Below are 12341 nucleotides of genomic sequence, written 5' to 3'. Positions count from 1 at the left end.
TAGACTTAGGCGTGAGTACGGATTTGGATTTAGAGGCCTGTAGGGTAATTTGAGGCATTTCAGCGAAAGTTGGAAAAGTTGAAGTTTAAAAAAAGGAGAAGTTTGATCCATAGTTGACTTTTTGTGATATCGGGATTGGAATACGATTTCGAGAGTTGGAGCAACTCCATTATGTCATTTTGGACATCGCTAGCTCGCTTCTGCGAGTGCTGGAACGCAGGTGCGTAACCGCTTCTACAGTTGATGCATCGCATCTGCAAAAGAGCCCCACTTCTGCGCTCCTATTATCGCTTTTGCTGCGCCACTGATGTGGCTAATTATCCATAGATGCGAAAGTGATGGGCAAAATCCTTTATATCGAGAGTTGGCCATTTTTTTCATATTTTGAGTTTTGGACATTGATTTTGGGAGTTTCTTTCGAGGGTTTTCAAACAAATTAATTGGGTAAGTGTTCTTCATCTAGTATCTAAAATATTCCATGATTTTATCCTTGTTTTTATCATTTAAATTGTGTTTTGGGTTAGGGAAAATGTTAGTTTTTGAAGAAAATTTCTAAAATGAAAAATCATGATTTGAGGAGCCAAATGATATTTGAATTTAATAATTTTATATGGTTGAACTCATATTGGAATGGGTATTCAATTTATGTAAAAGTTATCGGGTTCCAAGGTGCAGGCACGAGGATCGACTTTTGGACCCTTTTTTTGGATTTTGTTAAAGATTGAAACTTTATGATTCGAAATAATTTTATTTGGGCTTTGAAGTTATTTTGGTTGGATTTGAGCTGTCCGGAGGTCTTTCACCCAAGAAGTGCATTTAAGAGTAACGGTTTGTCGTCTTTGAGATTAGCATCTTGCCTAACCTTTTGTGGGGGACTTTCCCTTAGGATTTGAGTCTTCTATGTTGATTGTAGTTCGTGTACGCGAGGTGACGAGTGTGTACTCGGACTTACTTTTGAAAAGTTTGCCTTTTAAGGTTCTTAGGTCCTTATATTCACTAAGTATGAAGTTGTTCTTGGTATGACCGAGTTTCATATTTACTAGTTTCACCTCTACATGCTTAATTGGAATTAATTTCTTCATGATTCACTCTTATTGCCTAACTGACTCCTATTTTATTTAACTGGAGAATTTTGCCTCTCCTATTGTGATGCTATCTTTTCAAAGCTGCTTGTGTTATTTGAGATTTATTATTATCCCTCCTGAAATTGTTTAGACTTAAGTGAAGCTAAGATCATCCTTCCTTAATTGAATTGTCGGATATCCTCGTAATTGTCTAACCTTAAAAGGAGTTTAGATAACCTATATCTTAGTTGACTTGCCTTTATTTGGGACTACCTAACTCGTGTTGACTTCCTTTTTATTGACTTGTATATTGTGGAATCGTTTCTACATGTTGTTTTCCCTTTATTGAATTGTTCCCTTCATACCTAGCATTTTGTTCTGTGGTTATTCCTTGTGAACTGGTTCTATCATTTCTTTGTGATTTACAGTTCTTGAGTTGATTCACTTATCATACCTTGTATTATTGTCATGGTTGTTGTGGTACGTGTTGTGGTGATATACGAGTTTAATGACATGTTGTAATTATTATCTCTATTGGTTGTGCTACATATTTACTTTGGGACTACAAAACGGTATTCTGAGAGATCCTCCTACACATTTATATTTGAGACTACGGGACGGTACCCCGGGAGATCCCCATGTTCTGCATATTTACTTTGGGACTACGAAAAGGTATTCCGGGAGATCCCCCTGCACATTTACGTTTGGGATTACGAGACGGTATCCTGGGAGATCCCCCTATTCTGCATATTTACTTTAGGACTAGGGAACAATATTCCGGAAGATCTCCCTGTACATTGGACGGTATCCTAGGAGATCCCCTGTTAATATCACTGTGTCTGAGCTGTTGTCTTTCCTGTGTAGACACTCTGTGTGTTGTCTGTTCTTTTCCTTATGCTTACTAGCTGGTATCAACTATGTTAGGATACTTGCACAAGCATACACGTGTATAAGCACCCCATATCGGATAAGAGACTGTTACGCCCCGTAATATTATGTCGATATTATATCTCGTAGTGTTAAATTACTACAATATTGCACCATGTAGTATTGTACGTTGAATTTATCGTAAGGTAATTGACATCAGTCCAAGAAAAAGATTATTTGGAGATTATAAAGATTATGCTATTTCAAATAAGTAATGAGTAAGTTCGTGAAGGTGAGAAGGGAAGCAAGTTAAAGAAAATGAAATTTCGTCCAAGTTTGGCATGTTGGGATAAAATTCGGGCCAATTATTAATACCCGATATTTATGGACTAGTAGCATACAAGATACCATATGACCATGATAGTAGGATGTATGAAATGTATTAAAAATAAGTACAATTTTTTTAAGTAATTTGAGACAATTCTTAATTATGCGGGTAATTGGTTAATTACCAGATAACAGGACATTACCTAATTAACTAATAAATTGGATAGGATTAAAATTTCTCCCACCATACATGGCAGCTACATGGAAATGTATTAGGTGATTCATATACACATTATGTGAATCATAGTAATTTGTTTGAGATTTATCTTGATTGACAGACCATATACATGATTAACATCAAAATCATCCTTAGGAAAAAAAACCAAAATGAATAAACAAAAGTAAGAACATCCAGTCATCAAAGTACACTTTCTTACTTGAACTTTGAGTTGTGATGCCCAGTCTCAAAATAGTTGATCTTTCTTGTTCCTTGTGCTGACTAAGATTCTGAAAAATTCATTTCCTTCGAATCGTGCTTGATGTTCTCAGTATGGGGCCAGAAAGTGCACACAGAGTTATCAGTTTGAGACGATAATTTTGAGATACACAAACTGCCTACTTTATATCATTGGGATGACTCTTGTATTATACAAAATCTGAATCAACCTCAAAGAACAAAAATCCCTCAAGAATTGAACACAACAAGCTAATCAAGATGTGAATACAATTATTGTAAATGAATCTTGAAGCAGATAATTCGATATAGGTTGATTTTTAGATATTTTAATCTGCTCAGGTATGTTAAGACTATCTCTCCTTTCATTTTGGAATGATCTATATGACATGAACGAAACGAGCAAATGCACAAATTCCATAACTGGTTCTATTCATAGAAATACTAGAGATGCTTATGTTCTTGATTCCCCATGTGTCATACTATTTTATCATTTGTTCATGGTTCTAAAAAATATGTAAGATGGTAAATTTTATTTCATGATATTAATCAGAGGCATAATGGCCTTATGACGTACCGAGAGATTTTATTAACGTATTTTATATGCATTTCATGCATTTATACATGCACATTGACCTATGATTAGATGACATTATGTACGTGTATATATATATGTATGTATGTATGTGTATATGGGATATGAGAAAGGTTATGGCATTATATATGCACCACCACCTGATCAGCTGGTATACGTTGATGATTTGCCCATCGTGCCCGAGTTGATATGATGGGATGCCCTCAAAGGGTTGATGATATTATGCACGTAAAGACCTATGCATTATGTGACATTTATATGCATATGCATGACATTATAAATATTTCACGATTTACAGAGCTATCCAGACTTACAGGTTAAGTCTTTTACTCCATGTTTCTTCCATATCTTTTATATACTGATTTACATGTCTTACATACTCAGTACATTATTCGTACTGACATCCTTTTGTTTGGGACGTTGCATTCATGTCTGCATGTATAGATAATCAATTTGATGAACCCTCATAGTAGACGAGATTGGTATTTAACAAAGGATCGGTAAGACTCCACCTCATTCAGAGTATAGCCGAGTCTATGAGCCATCGTGACAAAGTTTTACCATAGACTTATGGGTATGCCGGTACCCTGTCCCATTTGATGTCGCATAATCTTAGAGGTTTTGTAGACAAATGTTCATTTTTTTACATTAGGTCAAAGGCCTTGACGGCCCATATGTATTCAGGTTTTAAGAATTATGGTTCATTGATATAGTGTTGCCCACTGATAGATATACATTATGAGTTGTGGCCATGTTGGCCCATGATATTTAAAAAGAAAATAAGTGAGTTACAGAGTGGTTCACTCGGGCCAGTGCGGCACCAGAGCCACGCCTCCCCAGGTTGGGGCGTGACAAACTGGTATCAGAGCAGTTCTATCGTAGGGAATCTACAAGCCGTGTCTAGTAGAGCTTGTTTATTGGTGTGTCGTGCACCACATTTATAAGCAGGAGGCTACACGGCATTGTTGATACCCTATTTTTCCCTATATATTTTCAATATGTAAAATACCTTCAAAATAGCATATATGCATATATAAGCGTGTCCAAGGATTTATTATATATTTACATAATTTTAAGATTTTAAATTGATTTATTTTCTCCCTTTTTGTCCATAAAATCCCTAATAATTATTTTCAAAATATTGTTTTGATAATTCATCTATTAGATTTCTATATTTATGCCAAATTATGGCTAAACTAATTTTTACATATATTTACAATTTCATTTAATATTTTAAAGCTAAATTGCACATAATTGCAATTATAGCCCTTTTAAGGTTTAATTAGATTTTATATTCATAAAATTGTGTCCTGTATTTTTAAATTATTAATTATGTATTATAAATCACTTTAGTACTTCCAAGTTATTTTTTTGAAAATATTTGCTATTTTTTATAAATTAAAAAGGGGAAATGGCTATTTAAAATGTAGCCAAATTGGCTTTCAAATCTAGCCCCCAAATTGGACCCCAATTCTCCAGCCCAATTTTAATTCAAACCCGACCCACACCCTTTTAAATCCTACCCAAACCCGGATCCCCACCTACCCCGTTCAATCCGGACCGTTGATCATTTAGATCAACGGTCCCCATTCACCCTTCCATAATTAAACCCAAATGACCCCCTAACCTAATTTATATCCTACCAACCCGCCACCCTTGAATCCCCTTTCCTCTCTAATTCTCTCTACAACCTCACTCAAACCCTAGCCGCCGCCACCTAAACTAACCCTAATCCCTTTCGATCCTCACTCAATCCATGGACTCCCACGGCTGTTTGAGACATATACCGGTCTCTTATGTCTCCTGGTTGCCTATTTTTGTGATTTTATGGAAAGATCTCGAAGAGATCTAGTCCAGACCTTGCTCAACTTCTATCCATGGTCTTTTCGGCCATCCACGGCTGTTCGAATCAAACCCATGGCTTTTTCGGCTAGATCGGTAACTTTTCGAAGTCTTCTCACTTTTTCTGGGTTCTTCGAAACCCTAACTTTAATGATTTTCGATTTTCTTTCATATATGTATTAGATATGTGTATGTTATGAACCTTTTGGTGCTTTCCTCAAAGGTCTCTCCGATTTTTTCAAAGTGACTCTCCGTCTTCAAGAATATGTTTTCTTAATCTCTTTTAAAAGACTTCTCCTCTGATTTTCAGTGTTGTCATATGGTTTTACTAGGTTTAAACGATTTGTTTATGTTTTCTTCTACCTAGTTCATCGTGTTGAAAACCCTAAGTCTTTTGGTTTGTCCGGAGTTCTGGAACTGTCTTTGTTTATTTGTACGTATACCTGTTTCGATTTGGGTTCTTTATGGTTAGACCCTTTTTCTTTGTTTATCTTGGATGATTCTGAGTTCTTACCACTTTTTAACTCAACTTTGTTAAAACCCTAATTTCTTAAAGTTTTCTTCACTTATTACTGTGAGTTTAAAGGCTTTTTTACTTGTTTCTGACCTTCTTTACCTGTTAGTTTGGTTTTCCACTCTGGTTCTATGTGTTAGCAATGACTACTTGACTTGTTGATTACCATGTTTCGAGTGGGTTCTTTTACCACTGAGCCCTTAGCCTACTCATATTGCTGTTGTATATTTGTGTTCATCTAGTTTGCTTATTTTGTCAATATGATTGACCTTGAATGTCTGATACTCCTGTTCATTCTTCCCTATTTATATGTCGAATTGCAGAATCATGACTCCCTTTTGATTGATCTTGATTTATTTAAGTTACGTTTTGATTGCAAGGTTTTCTTATAAACCCCTAATTTTACTCGTTTGTTTAAGTTGATTGATTCCGCCCCTTTATTTGTTGTGATGTTTCACCCCTGCTGAATCCTTTTCCCAAATCAAGTATATTCTGTACCTAGACTCAATTGTATGCTTTATGCTTTTACTATCCCTTATATGGTCAAAAATCAATCTTTCTCAAATTGATTTTCTTTCCTTAATTATCCTTGTTAGTATCTGTTTGAGCAGTAATTCCTTGACTAAAGGAAAGTGTTTGTATTAATTGGATTCTAATGACGATTACTTCCATAATTGTGCAAAACATTTACTTGTTACTTTATTTTTCTACTCGTTTTCATTGCTATAAATACTCTACCCTCTCTTCTTAAAAGGCACTAACAATTTAGTTCAAAACACACACTTACACACTCAAACTCTCTCTTTCTCTACTACTACTTGTGCTACTACTTTGTCTAGCCGGCTGAAAGCCAGGGCTAGACTATGAAACTCTGTTGCTTTACTTTTTATGCACTTTGCTTCTTCAACTGGTACGTTCTTAGTTTAAATACTAAAACTCAATTCTATGTGTTCCCTTGTTTGTCAATCCTTGTCTCTTTCTGCACTAATTTAATGGCTCATGCTGTTAATTATACTTCTTGTTTACTGCTTTACTCAACATGCTTAAAATTCTACCCTCCTTTGTTCAAATGTAATCAGCATGTTTACTTGTTCCTATTTATGTCCCTCAACTAGTATGTCTCCTAATGTACCTGATTCATGATTAATTGTGTGTTTCTGATTTGGATCCTCTATGTCCCCAACCCCTACTCCCCTACTTGTAATTACTAAAGTTGTACTACTCTCTAAACCAGTTCTGTATGTGTGGTGTTGCTTCTATCCCCTTTACCTTTCAACAAATTGTTTTCCCTAAGCAACTCTTCTGTTGCTAATACAAATTTATTTCAAATCAATCATTTTCAAAACTGTCTTCCAACTCAAATCTCTTAAATCTATGTCAAGTACTCACATGCACTATTATATCATTAGGTTCTGCCCCTCTTGTGTGAACCTTGCTTTGGGACCCTTGAGCTCCCTCTGAACCTGGACACATAAGAGCTGGCCCTTCCACACTGCACTTACTCTTGGTTATGCAATCAAGGTGTGAGCACTGCCCGGGATCCCTTGAGGTCCTTAGGGAACTCTGACAAATCCAGATATGGGAAAGGCTTTGGAACAATATTGGAATTTGAGGTGGTTTATTACATAACTCAGAGAGAAAGTCAGAGTCAGGCTTCCTATAGTTGTAACTTCTTATTCTTCATTTCTTATGTAATTCTATCACATGGTTTGTAATAATTTGTAAACAAGTATTGGGGTGGCTAGTGAAAAGGGATGGGGAAATACGCATGCTATAGTTGTTAAGGGTAGAAAACATGTTATTAGGTTTATGTTCCTAATTGCGCAATAGAAATCATGCTCTTAGGTCTCATGTTTATTGTTTCAGCATGTGCACCTTTACAACATCATGTTTTAAAATCTGCTACTAATTAGCACTTTACTGCATTCCTGCCATATGCACTTTGAAATCCTGCTCTTAGGAAATTCTGCATTCCTGCCATACGCATTTAGAAATCCTGCTCTTAGGAATTGTGCATATTAGATACCATGTTCTAGGATCTTATTTGCATTCTGTTTAAAACGCCTAGCTAATTATTGATTCATGAAAAGGTAGTAAGTAATGATTTTCACATTGTGATATTTTCCGAATAAAATTGGCAACAACCTTTGCAACTAGAACAACATGTTTTAGATAATAAAATTAATCTCCAAACTGCCTTAATGACTTGGAACAACTGTTGCATCTTGCTTTGTGCTTAGGCAAGCCTTAGGTAATAACTTAAGTAAAACTGAAATTTCCTTTACTTAATTATCAACCGTTAAAATCAGTAGGCAAACCTGATTCAGACTTCTTTTCTGAGTGATGTAATAAATCTGGTTCTGATGTTACCACTTAAACACCCTGCTTTAGGATTTTAAATTCAGACCTTAACTATGTATAAGTCATGCTGGCTATGTGCATTATTTGTGGAGCTATAACTGAGCCTTCTGCTTGTTTTTTGTATTTTTCACCTTTAAATGCAATCCTACTTGTTTTGTATGTCGCCTTAGTATTTTTCCTTTAAACTTGAGGGTCTGCCTAGAACCTCCTTAAGGATAAGAGTCCTAAATTCCTCCGGGACTGATAGGAAGGGACGGGTAACAACATGCAATAAGAATCGAGACCAATCTTTGTTTAATTACCTTTACAGGGCGGGAAACAGTAGATATGGATATGATGACCAGTGCGCTACTACTACATGTATCCCACTTTGAGGAATGTCATACCAGGTATTGCATTGATGTGATCCATATTACAAATAAACCCAGGACACCCCTTTACATTCATAAGCATGCTTAGATTGTAACTCTTTTCAAAATCTTGCTTTCATTAGTCGCTTGTGTACTTAAATCCTCTATTATTTGAGGACTACTTACTAATTGCACAAATTCACAAAAATTGTCTAGTCAGGAACCACACTAGTGGATCCTGAAGGGTGCCTAACACCTTCACCTTAGGATAATTTAAAGCCCTTACCCTATCTCTGGTTATCAAACGTAGTTGTAGATGTAGGTGCCCTAATGCACCTTAAAAATCACTAGGTGGCGACTCTTCAAAAATGCAATACCCCATTTCCAAAAGTAATGAGTTGTCCCATACCAAAAAATGTCATGAACCCTATTTCCGCGGAAGGGGAAAAAAGGTGCGCGACAGCATGGCGACTCTGCTGGGGATTTTTAGGCTTTTACCATTTCAGATTGTTCTTGTGAATTTGTACCCCTCCCTATGTGCAATTACTTGTTTAATTTCTTTAAGCATTCAATTTCTTCTTCAAAAGCAAAACTGACATATCTTTCTTGTTTCCTTCTTTTACTGTTGCTTTAAATTATAAAACTGCTATATTTATCGCTTTCTTAACATGCAAATACATGTCAAAATGCTTTCAATTATTGCATAATCATGCTCAACGTCATACTCCACTCATGCCAAACAAATACTATTACAATTCTTGATGAGTGGTTGCGCTCTTCCTATACCATTACCCCCTAAATTTGGAAAGGCCTATTTGCAGTAAAACTAGTCGATTAACGGTGCAGTCGACAGTTCCATGCCTTCCCCTTGAGTTGTTCACTCATGGGTACAGTCTAAAACCCTATAAAACCTTATTGTGTTTAAATTGTGCATGCATCATGGTCAAACCTAGTCGGGTCAGTTATGTTGTCCACATAATGATCCTTTAAGATAGCCTTGTCCAAAATTCCACTGGGTTTCCGTAAACCCAAGCAGACATCATCACGTTCTATGCATTTATTTGGAGAACTAAATGCTTCATGCTAATTCTTGATATTAATAGTCGAGTTTGGCGGGGGTAAGGGCCTCACCTTATTTGTCTTGCAGAAACATGAGGCACGAAGTCCCCAGATTCGGCATGGTCACCAACATCCACCCAAGATTGCTAAGTTGGTGGAGAGATTTGTTCTTTAGTGACCAAACCCTCGTCAGAAAATATCTGGGCAATCTACCATCCCTACTGGAGGTCCAACCTAACAACATGATAATAGAAGCTGCTACTTTATTTGGGATTGTGAAAGGGCCGTGTTCCACTTCAAGGACATCGAAATGACACCTTTACTAGAAGAGATAGGAGGACTGGCCGATCTAGTGTGCGAAACTCTGGGTTTGCTAATGCCTGAGAACCTCAAATGCAAGGGTTTCCTTAAAATGATAGGTTTGAAGAAGAATGCAGAATTGGTATGCCTGAAGGAATCATACATCCCTTTTGACTACTTGTATGAAAGGTACGGTCATAGCAAATCATACCGTACCTACCCTGATGAGTTTTCCATCACGTCCTTGGGACACATCTATCGTAGGGTTTTCATCTTCATGTTTTACTTCCTGGGACTGATCGTGTTTCTAATGAATAAAGGGAGGATCCATACTAGGCTGGCTATGGTAACCAAGACCGTAATGGAGGGGATTGGTGGGCAGACATTCAACATTGTGCCCATGATCATCGTAGACATATACCGATCCTTAGAGAAGTGTCAACGAGGAGCAAAACACTTCGAAAGCTATAATCTACTACTTCAGCTTTGGATCATGGAACATCTCTAAAAGGGTGAATACCGACAAGAGATTCAACAGAGGGACTGGGATGGTCACATCGCTTTCCACCACCCAAAGTGAATGAATTACATCCCCGACATGTTCGCTCAGCCTGAGACTGCTAAAGGATGGGTTGAGCTCTTAGATAATCTGACTGAAGAACAGGTTCAATGGATGTTCGAGTGGTTTCTGACAAAGGAATTCATCACCCAATCCAGAGATGCACCTTTCTTGATACTGATTGGTCTAAGAGGAACATACCCTTACATTCCTCTTCGAGTTATGAGGCAAGAAGGTAGGAAGCAAGTCATACCTAGGGTCGACAAGATGAGCCATTTTTGAGTTGACTTCAAAAATTATGACAGTCCTTACAAGTGCCAAGCCCAACATATGTGGCATTACAAGATCGTAATGGGGAGAGACACCATCTAGCCAGACCGATATCATGCCGGTTGCACTCCTTTCCATTTAGGTTGGTTGGAAGACAATCATGATGGTCTGGTCCAGCCAGGGTTTGTTCGAGGTCACAGAATTATAGATGAAAAGACCGAGGCACAAGTCAAGTACAACCACCTGCGCAAAAGGAACCGTGAATGTGAGAGCGAACACCAAGGGATACAAGAGTCTAACTAGAAGTTGATTAAGGAATTGAAGGACATGGCTATCAGTGCCAACAAAAGGCTAGGATACTTGGAGCAGGGCATAGTAGAACTGGAGAGAAAATTTATCAAAAGGGTTGAAGATTGTCAACAAGCTAAAGGGACCGAAGGTGGACATCTAGCGAGAGCGTACCTGTTGCTGGGACTTTGCGAGTTAGGGAAGCTGTTCGATGGATCCAGGGATGCCGAGTCTGGGGAAGGTCCTTTTGGAACCAAGTAGATAGGAGTTTATCTTTTTTGCTTTATAAATGTAATAAGGCCAATGGCCATTAGTGACTTTTATTTCTTGCTTATTTATTGTCGTTTTGGGATTCGTCTATCTCTATCAATAAAATGAGGCATTTAGCATTCTAAGTTCTCCAAATCAATTTGTCTCTAGGCCTACCTCAGGCACAAAGAGGTTCCCAAATTAGGACACGCTTTACATTCCCGCACTTTGTGTTTAAATATCACAATACTTTTTATAATCCTCACTGACTTGATTACCTTTTGTTTTTATTTTGTTTTCTTTTATTATTCCCCTCCCCAAAGGTTAGTTCGTGCACTCTGGCGTCGTCATCTTATTTCACAAGATCCAAAGGCCCTCCACCCACTCCTCCTCTTAGTCCCATTAAAGGCAAGAACAAAGGCAAGATGGAAGATTTGAACAACATCAGGAAGGAGAACACAACTGAACGGGTAGAGGCCACTGATGGCCAGGGTATTCGGGTTCCTAACGAGAATGTGTCACAACTTGAACAGAAACTGTTGAAATTCCAGGAAGAGATCGATCAGGTCCAAAATCTGGCAAACCTATCATTTTCCCTCAGCACACCAAATATCAACTTCCCTAACGTTCAAAACCCTACACCTCCTCAAAATATCCCAAAACAATAGAATCATTCCGCTCCTCACCATCACATTGCTCCACCAAAAAACCAATGTAACACCTACCATACCCCAAAAAACACTCCACTACTTATCATAGAACCTCAAAACTCCACAAACGACCATTTCCACACCCATACACCAGGCCACCATAACACTCATATCTACGTGGAGACCATGCCACACTCGACCCAACCTATCTCATGCACACCTGAGTCTGATAAAAAAGATCTGCTTATCAGGAATTTGGCCTAGGAACTTAAGAAACTGACTAGCCGGATTCAGGACGTTGAAGGAAGCAAAGGAATCGAGGGGCTAAACTATGAGGATCTTTGCATACAGCCTGATGTCGAACTGCCCGAGGGGTACAAACCTCCTAAGTTCGAAATATTTGATTGTACAGGTGATCCAAGGGTCCATCTAAGGACATATTGCGACAAGCTAGTTGGAGTAAGGAAGGATGAAAGAATCCGCATGAAGCTGTTCATGAGGACTTTGAAAGGAGATGCATTATCTTGGTACATCAGCCAAGATCCCAAGAAGTGGTCAAGCTGGGTAGGCATGGCATCTAACTTTATGGATA

This window comes from Nicotiana sylvestris, chromosome 7, assembly GCF_000393655.2.
Source record: "Nicotiana sylvestris chromosome 7, ASM39365v2, whole genome shotgun sequence".
Classification (NCBI taxonomy): domain Eukaryota; kingdom Viridiplantae; phylum Streptophyta; class Magnoliopsida; order Solanales; family Solanaceae; genus Nicotiana; species Nicotiana sylvestris.
Note: the sequence above shows the minus strand (reverse complement) of the source record.